Source organism: Patiria miniata, unplaced genomic scaffold (genome assembly GCF_015706575.1).
Source record: "Patiria miniata isolate m_02_andy unplaced genomic scaffold, ASM1570657v1 HiC_scaffold_20, whole genome shotgun sequence".
NCBI lineage: Eukaryota > Metazoa > Echinodermata > Asteroidea > Valvatida > Asterinidae > Patiria > Patiria miniata.
Window position 1 is genome coordinate 35,731,923 of NW_024037059.1, and position 10,766 is coordinate 35,742,688.

Genomic DNA, 10,766 nt, shown 5'->3' on the forward strand with positions numbered 1-10,766 from the left:
GGTCGCTAAGAATAAAAACGCCCATCACGATCACGTGTACGCTACTCCTGATGACATCACCGCACCGGGGGACACGCCTACCAACCGTGATGATGGTGAGAGTGGTTGGGTTGAGAATACAGTGTACGGGTTGCGAATCCTTTCCAATTGAGTGACGACAGAGATTCAATACAGAAATAACACCGCACATGCAGAAACCACTCACAATGTAAAAAGCCTAAATAGATAAAGTATTACCAACTGTAAATTAAATCTCATCATTTGAAACATAGTTATCTTTAATTTCAAAGTTCCATTGAAAGGATTTTTCAGCTAAGCCCCTAATTATTATATATCTGTTCTTTACACTTGTCGCTGAATTAAATTGCGGCATTATAATACATGCACATACATTCAGGAAAATGGCTTTCCGTTCGAGCCTTGCCTTGTTCAGTGTCTCATGTTCACAGTGTATCCGCTTGTCACTTCATAAAAGACACGGGAAATATACTGCTGTTAATCCATTTACATGCCAAAAATGCGGTTTAAAGTAACACTATGTGGAATTTATATACAGTGTGTTGAACATTTCGACCTGTGCGTGTCATACATACAAACCGCATGGGTGTCACCGTAATTTTTTGAAGGTAATGGACACCATTTGCGAACATTCAACATAAATCTGTCAAAATATCATGAAATATCCTACTTGATTGCAAGTAAATAATAGGATCAAGCATCCTGTAAAATCATTAGTACAGTATGCTGTTATTTTTGAGAATAAACGATTTTAACATCAGATCCTTGCGGTGGTTATAGGACCAAACCATGCGTCGAGAAAAAAAAAAGATGCACATTCGCAGTTATCTCAAAGAAAAAAAAAGGTCTTCTGGGATGAAATTGCGACAGGTTATTTTTTTTTACAACCTGCTTCAGATTTGTTGTTGTTCCCTGAATCGGCAAAAAAAACCATGTTTGTTTTTGCAAATGGTGTCCGTTACCTATAAAAGTACGAATAGCTGACTATGAGTCTTCCAATGTAGGGAAATAGCACAGTGGATAGCACAATTATCTGTTATTTCAAGTTTAGAGAGATTACTACAAGTTCAATTACGCTGAAAGAAATTTCAATAAGACTTTTGTAGAGATGGTGGACACAGTAGGAGGGCGCTATTTAGAGCCCTAAAGTATTTTTTCCACTCAGCAAAAGCACCATCCATGTTGTGTCCACACTCTCTCAAAAATGTTAATATTAGTGACAAAATGTAATAGACAATGTTCCAAACAAAAAAAGTTTTGCCGATTCAAGGAACTTTACTATAGTATACAGCGATGCCCGAAGCAGGTTATTAAGAGACTAATCTGTCGAAATTTCAGATCAGTAGATGTGACACTTTAGTTGAGAAACTGAGAAAGTGCATTATCATTTTTTTGTCGACGCAAAGCATAGGTTTCCGTTGAAAGCATGATGGTTTGGTCCTCAATCGCGAGGAAATGAAGTGTAGCGGCAAGTTGTGAAATTTAATTTGGGTTTATCATAATTGTTATTTCAAAGTGTTTTCTAAACTTTAATTTATGATCACGCATACCTTTGATTGGAAATAAGTTTGTTGCGGTAAAACTGTGCGTACGTTAATCGTTCCCGTACTTTCGTAATAGCGCCCTCTTGTGATATGGTGCATTTTGTAAGGTCAAAGTGTAAATTCTTCATGATTCCGATGATTCGTAAACAATGAACGTGTACCAAATTTATCTCCCCAAATCAATGTAAAATTATCAGGTTTCTAAGTCCCAAATGTTGTAGTTTCGGATCCAGCACAATCGGTAAGCCTTGTTGATTTATTCATGGATATAATTTATCGTATTCTGAGTGATTTAGTAAGATTATTTGTAGCTTTTCAAAGTGAAGATTGATATGTTTTGGGGGTGTTTACTTACACGTACAGGGATAATGTACGCACTATGTCAAGTGAAGGCTCAAGCTCAATCGCATATATACATGTATTTGACTAATTAATCTAATGGTTTATTATGTTTTTCTGTAATTGTTAATACTAAAGTTAAGTATTGTAATTTGTGTAATTACAGTGAACCACCACCACCACCTCCACAAGAACCAAATACAGCAGCAATAAAGTACATGCCTCAGGGTGCGTTCAGAAAGGGACCGAATACTTCGAATAAAAACACTTGTGTAGCAAATGACGTTTGCAAGGCTACATGAAGGGTAATTCCTCTTTTCTACACCCCCCCCCCCAGAACCGCGCCTGATCCCAGCAAAGGCACTGCCCTCTAAGCTTGGCTGCTACACAAGTTGTAGCAGTATTCAATGTCACCCTATCTAATATCTATCAAACTTGTTCAATTAAGAGGTATTGACAGTTATGTGTTTAATCCATGGGGGTTCTGGCAGTTGGTGACAGACCTGTACAAAAGCTATGGGAAATATTGTGACAGTTCCATCAGTATAGGAGGGCTAAGGGGAAAGGACCTAATACAAATACATATCTTAATTTCTTCTTGCTGTATCATGGGCGTCAATCCTGGGGGGGGGGGGGGGGGGGGGGGCAGGGGGACATGTTTCTCCCCCCCCCCCACACACTTTTTGAAGGGTGGGGGACACAATATCAAATGTCCCCTCCCTCAGATTTTTGAACTCGTGCCTCATTTACAGAGCCCTTATGTACTACAATGTATCTTTTGCTAAGAAAATATTGGTTAAAGTGGTCAGAAATTGCCTCAGATCACACACATGAGCATCTAGAATCCGAATTTTGTAGGGGCCCTTAAGCGGGCCCGAACCCACGCTGTAAGGGCTTCGCACTTCGCGCTCGCATTATTTCTGATCAAGGTATGTCCCCCCCCCCCCCACTTTTGAGAAGCGATTGACGCCCCTGTGCTGTATCGACCTGTACTCTGTGCTAACTAAATATGAACATGTAAAATATTCTTTTAAAAATAAAAGCCATGCACAAAGGTTTTAGGGATTCCATACTTACAAGATTTTAAGTCTATTATGATTCCACGGTGTATTGAAAATGTAATAAAAACGCGGGGTATACATTTACAAGGTCAACAACAACAAGCGTGTGTGACTTTCTTATGCGCATCAGTCCCATAATGCTTTTCACGATGGCCTACGATGGCGGTACGGTATCAGTACAATTTGCCACTAATTATATCGAACATTTTGTATTTCCAACATGCACAGCTCCACTTTAAATACTATAAGCGTTGTATCGAAAGTAATTATAGCATTTTTTTAATAATTATAAAGCTGTTTACACAACTTGTTGAATTCCCTAACATCAATTTCAGATGAGAGGTCCGCTTTCGTGTTGGCACTTGGCAGAGCAGGCCTAATATGTCTATGAGTTTCGAATTGTATGCTAATTGTATCATATTTAATTTCACCGTTAATAAGCTGGCGGATTTTGTTTCGAAACAAGTCATTATGATGACAGTGCAAGTTATAAATCTTATAGCGAGCGTGTGTACAGGTCGTTCATTCGCTTCCCTGACTTAAAGGGGCACTCCAACTCGCATAAGTTGTAGCCGTTTGTAATGACCGTTATGATTTATTAGAGTCCATGGTAATATAAGTGGTATATAATAATAAGCCTCTGTACTAATGACGTCACACTTTGTTACGTGTGTGCTTACCTATGGTGCTCAGTGGACCGTGGGCCCCGCTGGCTCCAGAGGAAAGTGCACATGTAAACAAAGTCTGACGTCATTAGTACAGAGGCTTAGTTGATAAATGTAAGAAACACAACATGAATACGAAACAAATCAAATATTTAAAGCAAAAGTTACACGCATTTCTACCTATTTATGCAAAACAATGTAGCCTCATCAGCGATCATTATTAATGTGAATTTCATTGATATGACAACTTAAATTAAAGCAAAAACATTAATAATTATTTTGAAGAATAAATGGATACATTGATGATGAAAGTCTGACCTTAACTTGTGATTAAAACGTTAGGACTGATCAGTCACATACAAAATCAATAGTTCCTTATATTTCATAAAGTCCAGGTCTACGTGCGGAAGTATTTGTTACTCTTGTATTATGATTTTTACTTTCATTTTAACGTTGTGTTGTCAATTTCGATGAGGATAAGAATGCAGATAGGCCTACATTTGATTTCAATGAAGTATTTTAGTATTACATATTTGTATTGGTGATTTATGTTGGAATGAAATACATTTGTACAATACTCGGTGTAAATAAGTTATGATTGGTAACTTGTTCCCCCCCCCCCAACCCCCCAAAAAAGTATCTTGAACTTGTTTTTACAGTAGCATAAACAAAACCATGCGGTGTTCCGTGACGGATATCTACCCGGAACCAAATCGTATTTTTCCAACTGCAACTCAAAGCCACGGGTTTGACGCATACTTAACAAAGGAATTACTGGTGAAAAGGTGCAATGGTGCATTTCTCATCTATGGGTTGAATAGGTCTGCGTACATGCATAGCCTACATAGTTGTGCACAAATCAGGACCGATCGGTGAAACATGGCCATGTTTCGGCGGGTCAGCCTTGATGGATTATTGTCTGGTCGCCTGTTTGTTTTCACTCTGTTCACTGCAGCTTGCAAATTGTATTAGTTTTGTCGCAGCCATGGAATGGTAAGCTGTTTTAGATGTCTTTTTTGGGGGGGGGGGGGTGGGTGATAGGGCTGACAACCGAATAAATTTGGGAAGAACTAATATGGGGAGTGTGGCCTAGTGGTGAGGATATGTGACTCATGATCACAGGGTCACGGTTTCGAATCCAGCTGCTGGCCATATGTTGTGTTCTTGGCAAGCCACTCCCCCCCCCCCCCACTTGCCTCTCTCATGCTCTCTCCACCCAGAAGTATAAACGGGTATTAGCTGGGGAGTAACATGCGAAGGACTGGCATCCCATCCAGGGGGGAGTAGAAATATTCTCAGTTGTTTCATGCCATACACTGAAACCGGAGATAAACGCAGGCCTGATGGGCCACATTGGCTCGTGACAGACTTTACTACCCAGGGTGATGGTACCCCGGAAGGCACGGGTTTTTGTTGTGTGTTAGGCCCATGGTTAAGTCTACATACCGGAAGACGAGTGATGTGATATATACAGGGTAGTGCAGGGGTAGTGAAAAAAGAAGGAAACCCAATTTTGACAGGAATTTTAACCTAGTTATAAACTGAACTTAGTTGAACTATTTTTTTTCATAATGTAGTGAAGAATAACCTGAGCTCACAACCATACGTGCTGCAAATCGCAACTTAGTATGCTCATTTGAAAACAAGTCACCAAATCACTGTTGTCCACGTGTAAGTCTAGTGTAGTGGTTTAGTCTTCAAATCAAGCTCCGGAGCTCAGTCAAATAGGAATAAAGCCGTCCGTGGACAAACAGGTTTGGCATATTGAGTTTTAAACCACCATATGTCAGAGAAAAAAATATGCATTAGCAACCACGTTTTTTCGTCACTTATGTTAAATATCAATATTTTAATACCTTTAAATTTTTTTTTTTTTTTTAAATATGCTCCACAAGTAGATGAAAATTGCTTTCAACAGTACCTTGTACAGTAGTCTGACCCCCACACCCTCCTGCATGCAAGACGAGGGCCACCTGGTTCCAACTGGCCACTTTGAACAAGTCTAATTAATGCAGGTGTTCTCATGATTTCAACATATTTTCTTGGTAATTTTGGGACAGCCTAGAGTTAGTTCATCACTTTTTACTTTGCGGGCCATGATTCATTTGACTGATTCCTTGATTCAATGTCCCTATAGGATGTACACAAATCATAGGGCGAGTGAACGTCCCGCCAAAGTTAATGGTAATGTGATGAACCCGTGAGACTGAAACCCTGCAAGTATTTGGGAATGGAACATTTTGAAAGTCACGGGTAGGTGGGGCCTCGGATGTATAGTTGTAGAGCATCCAAAAAGGACAATTGTGGGCCAAAACGGTCTGCGTCTGCTCTGGCGTTTTATAGATCATATAATTGAAGGGGGAAAAAAAGAGTTTACGGCACTATTTTTTTTGCATTTATCAATTTCAAAATCTTATATGTTCTGATTAAAGCCCCTGGTTATTTGGGATGCTACGAGGATTGTCCTGGTGTTTTGGGTTGTTATAATCGTGCCCTACCGATCGGACCAGTAGATAACGACGATCAATCTGTGGAGTGGTGCTGCTTTAAGCACTGTCTAGATGAGCTTACACCAAGCAACAAGTACGTGGGGCTTGAATTCGAACACCAATGTTTCTGTGGAAATACTAACGAAGACTACGACCAATTTGAAAAAAAGGCGGACTCTGAGTGTCAAGACACGTGTACGGGAAACAGCGACCAGATCTGTGGAGACGACAGTCGGATCTCTATATACAGAGGTAAGGCTGCAGCTATTAATATGCGCTGTTCTTATACAAATTATACCAGTGGCAGATGGACACAAAAAAATCGGAGGTGGGGAGGGGGTAAGGACACTGAGGTTCAAATTGGGGGGGGGGGGGGCGTTAAAGTCAACACAAATACAAAGACCTCGGGCAATATGAAACGAGATGTGCAATATTTTGACACTAAGGTCTAAGCAAAGCAAATTTTGTCAGTCACCCTCTCAGTACAGCTGTGCACAAACGTAGTTAAAAAAAACCGTAACTGCACTTGCCTTAACGATTATCAAGGTATCTACAAATTTAAAGGATTAAACTTGTTATCTTTGCAAGATAGTCAGACTGACAAATATAATGTTGCACCACTGCTGTCAGGATGGCAAATTTTATCTTATCAAATTACAGGTTATACAATGTATCATGTTATTTCAGACACCCTGTAAAATGTCATCGTGAAAAAAATCTTGTTTTGTATATGGGAACAGTCTGAAAGAAAATTGCTAGATTATGGCGGAAATATTCGGTGTATTTTCCCCCAAAAATTACTTCTTAAAGTTTGGTTGTATTTTAAAAAGTTGATCCAATTTCCAACGGAAAGAAATCCCCCCCCTAATAACAGTTTCGCAAGGAGTATGCAGTAATACTATAGGACCACCCACCAACGGAGACCACGCCATCACCAACCCGCGTTCACTGTCTTACAATCTCAACAACTTCAAGTTCTTCGGACTCGAGTAGATTTCTCCTGTGACCCTGGATATACCCTCAATGGAACATCAAGCATTGAATGCATTGCGGACTGACTACAACTACGTCACGGGACTGACTCGGTACCGACATGTGAAGGTAAATCTCTGCGCACTTTCATGGTGCTGTTAAGCAGGAAAACATACAAACAATTTCGTTGCAAAGCTGGTAACCAGTAACAAGAGATATATTATAAGTATCAAGTGTTTTTTTTTTGCCTGGTAGTCCTATGTTGCTACGCAAACGTTTTCTACTTGAAGCAAATGCTTCTGGACATTAACTCCACATGATTGTGGTTTTTATCGAATTCATCATACATTAAATTAACCTAATTGAACATCAGTGTTTATTTCATGAAGTGGCAAAATTTTCCCTGATGCAAAAAAACTGCACTACCAAGACACCGACTGAAAAAAAATCCACCGACGTTTAGTTATTGAATTATTTCTTCACACAAAATTCGAATAATTGGTTGCCAGACAATAATTCAGCTCTCGCAAGGCGGGTTCATTTGTGTGCAAAATGAAAGCTATCTTTTCAGAGGTTGCAGACGCCAAAAATCGGATTAAAGTTGTGTTTTGGTCAGAACAAAGCACACGAATTGAACATCCGTTAGAAGAAAAAAAACAACCATTTTTTAAAGAGCACGGGGTATCCAACTTTAAGATTTTTCCCCTCTTAGCTTAGACAATATGTGCAGAAACTGACCATTTGCCTCATTTCTTAATTGAAGGCTTTCCTGAGTACATGCTAGCAATGAACGCGGGACAAAATTTCTAATAAATCGAAAACAAATGACAAGTCAGTCTCAAGTTAGTACAAGTATTGAAACAATGACCAAGGACTACCTCTGTCATTTGAAAAGCATCTCACGTGACTCGAGATCAGCTGACTGAAATGGGATGCCGTAAACTGCAACTCTGGGTTGCACACATTTACATTGTGAGTTCTTCCATCCACAGTGCCTACAGCCTCAGCAAATCTAACAACACTGAGCGCTTATACATCGCCTCATAGTACCACCCCATCGCAAAACCACAACTACATTTCACATCTCCAAGCCATTAACAGGGTACACTACTGATGTGGGAGAGTCACAGACACACACACCCAGAAGACCTCTTCAAAGATTCTATCTCCGACCTGGGAAAGCACAAAGGGCTCCTGATCATCGAACAAACAGTCCTATCGCTGGAAAGTTAGGAACAGGTATGTCGTTGTTACAGTGCCAACTATACTTTTGGCAGTCTCATCTGTAGTTGGGGCATTCCCAACTGTAGTTGGGGCATTCCCAACTGAAGTTGGAGCATTCCAACTATAGTTGAGCCATACACAATACTGTGCATGAGAGTCCCAAACTTAAGGTATAGACTGGCACTGAACAACCAGTCCAACATTTAGTCTCTATTATTTTACACATTTCTCCTTAGTCAGCCACCAGACTAATGACAATGAAGAGGTCAGTCTGTTTCAAACAGTTGACCGTGGTTGGACGTGTAACCAGTCTAGTCTTCAGCCTCATTTTGAAAACACTTGACTTCTCTCTTAGGCCAAAAAAAAAATAAGTCAGTCTCTGGTCAGCGCGCGCGTCGATTTTAATCATGCGCGTCAATCTTTTTCCCCCCAAAATGTTCCGCGGTAGCTCCAACAGCGCCCTCTATTGCCGCACCTCCTCAGTTTTTTTTTTTACCAAAGAGCACCAAGGAATGGGAAATTGCACCAAGGCAAATTATGGAGGACACCAATGTACATGAGGACACCAAAAAAGCAAAAAAAGTACCCACCTTGTCTGTACAAATCCAAGCTTGAAGAAGAAGAGAAAAAAAACCGCGTCCCCGCGTCAATTCCGGAACTTTGGTCTGACCAGAGACCGAATATTTTTTAATTGGCCTTAGTGCAAAATATTGAGAAAAATGGTTGGTGAAATACTGAGGATATTTTCTTTGGCCAATGACAAGTTTGGAGACCTGTGCTGGCTAAAGAGTGAGTCAAGTTGGTCTGATTTTGTTTGCATGTTTTTCAGCACTCAATGTCCTACTCTGGGCTGTCCCAGTTGATGGGGGTAGGCTGGGTTGTTTTAAGACCACAATTCAGAAAAGTAATAATGTGACCAATACAGCGTAAACTTGAAAATACTCCAAATTGTTAAGCACACAACCAGTTATACAGGGCCAAACACACATTCGTTTCCGAGATTTGGCATTGAACCATCGGTGTGTTTAGATTTTTGGCGGATTTCGGGCAGGTTTCCACGAAAACACACCAGGGTAATAAAGGTTAAAGCACCATTTTTAGTCCTTGTAGGTCTATAAAGCCACAAGTTGTTAAATATAAGTTTTTCCTAGACCCAATGATTACAATAATGGCAACTATGTATCGTCTGTCTGCAGGTGAAGTTGCTGGAATTGCTGTTGGGCCCTGGTAGCATTAACTGTGCTGATAGTGGCAGTGTTTTTTCTATGGAGAAAAAAGGTAAAAGGGCACAAGTCGGTGCAAAAGTCCTAGTGGACATCACCGTTTAGTCCACGCTGCCAATTTAAACTTTAAGATATAGGCCCATCTTTAAGTTTTCCCCGCACTACATCTTTATAGCGCACAACGAAAGCATTCGAACCACGTAATTTGTGTAAATTAGCCCAACACATACTTCTTAGACGCGGTTGGTTTATTCAAGGAAGCCATGTACAAACATTCGTGAACATCCTTGTGCACCTCCTTAACCCTTAACTCCTTAACCCTTAACCTCCCAGATGCTTCACAATCCACCAGTAAAAAACCAGCCACTACATGTATTACTTTTCATGGCCTTATGCTCCTTAAAATTTGAAGTACACCGATTGTGATATTTAATTTGCCCCCCCCCAAGAAAAAGGGGAGGTGACATGGGTGTATAGGCCCCTTTATAAGGGTCACAAGTTCGTAAATATTTTTTGCAAACTTTTGTTTAGGATCAGGAAGCCTAAAGAACAGAAGGGACCAGACATTGCCTTGGATACGGTTGGTGCCCATTACGTAAACCACACGTTCGCCAACCCTATCTTGGATACCAGCGGCACTGCACAAAGCCAAGGCGATCGCGACAATGCTCCGCCCGTGTACAGCCAAGTCGTCAAGAAAAGACCGCTGATGAGGGCGCCAACACTTGCGGTTTCGCCTCAAAAATGACGGCGACAGCGGGGGTTGACAATGAAGTGTACGGATGCGAGTCGTTTCCGATAGAGATTGAGGCGAGAAACAAAGATAGAGACGGAAAACCAAACGACCAACCGCCGATTACCATGGAAGGAAAGCCGGGATGGGTGGAAAATATCATCTATGAATAGTATGATCCTAAAGAATAACATCAATCAAAGACACTAGAATCATTTGCAATTATCCCAAAAGTAGATACCAAATTATTATCAAAAAGCTACTTGGATGAAAGATCGTTCTGAAAATTTGCCTCATATTGGTACAAATTATTGACAAGCTGTGGTAGTTTGTTAACTGAGGGTTTCGTGCCTTGACTGACATTGATAGATAAGGTGGGTCAGCGCTGTGAGAGCATGTAATGATGGATATAGTTAAGTAACGATAAATGCACAAAATGGTTCACTCATGTTTAAACCCAGCAAGGCGCGGTTCTAGATCCAATATTTCGGGGGGGGG

General features: G+C 40.6%; 1 pseudogene; it reads left to right on the plus strand.

Moving 5' to 3' along the window:
- Positions 1-4,414: 4,414 nt before the first annotated feature.
- LOC119727088 lies at positions 4,415-8,152 on the plus strand (annotated as a pseudogene).
- The last annotated feature ends 2,614 nt before the right edge of the window (positions 8,153-10,766 follow it).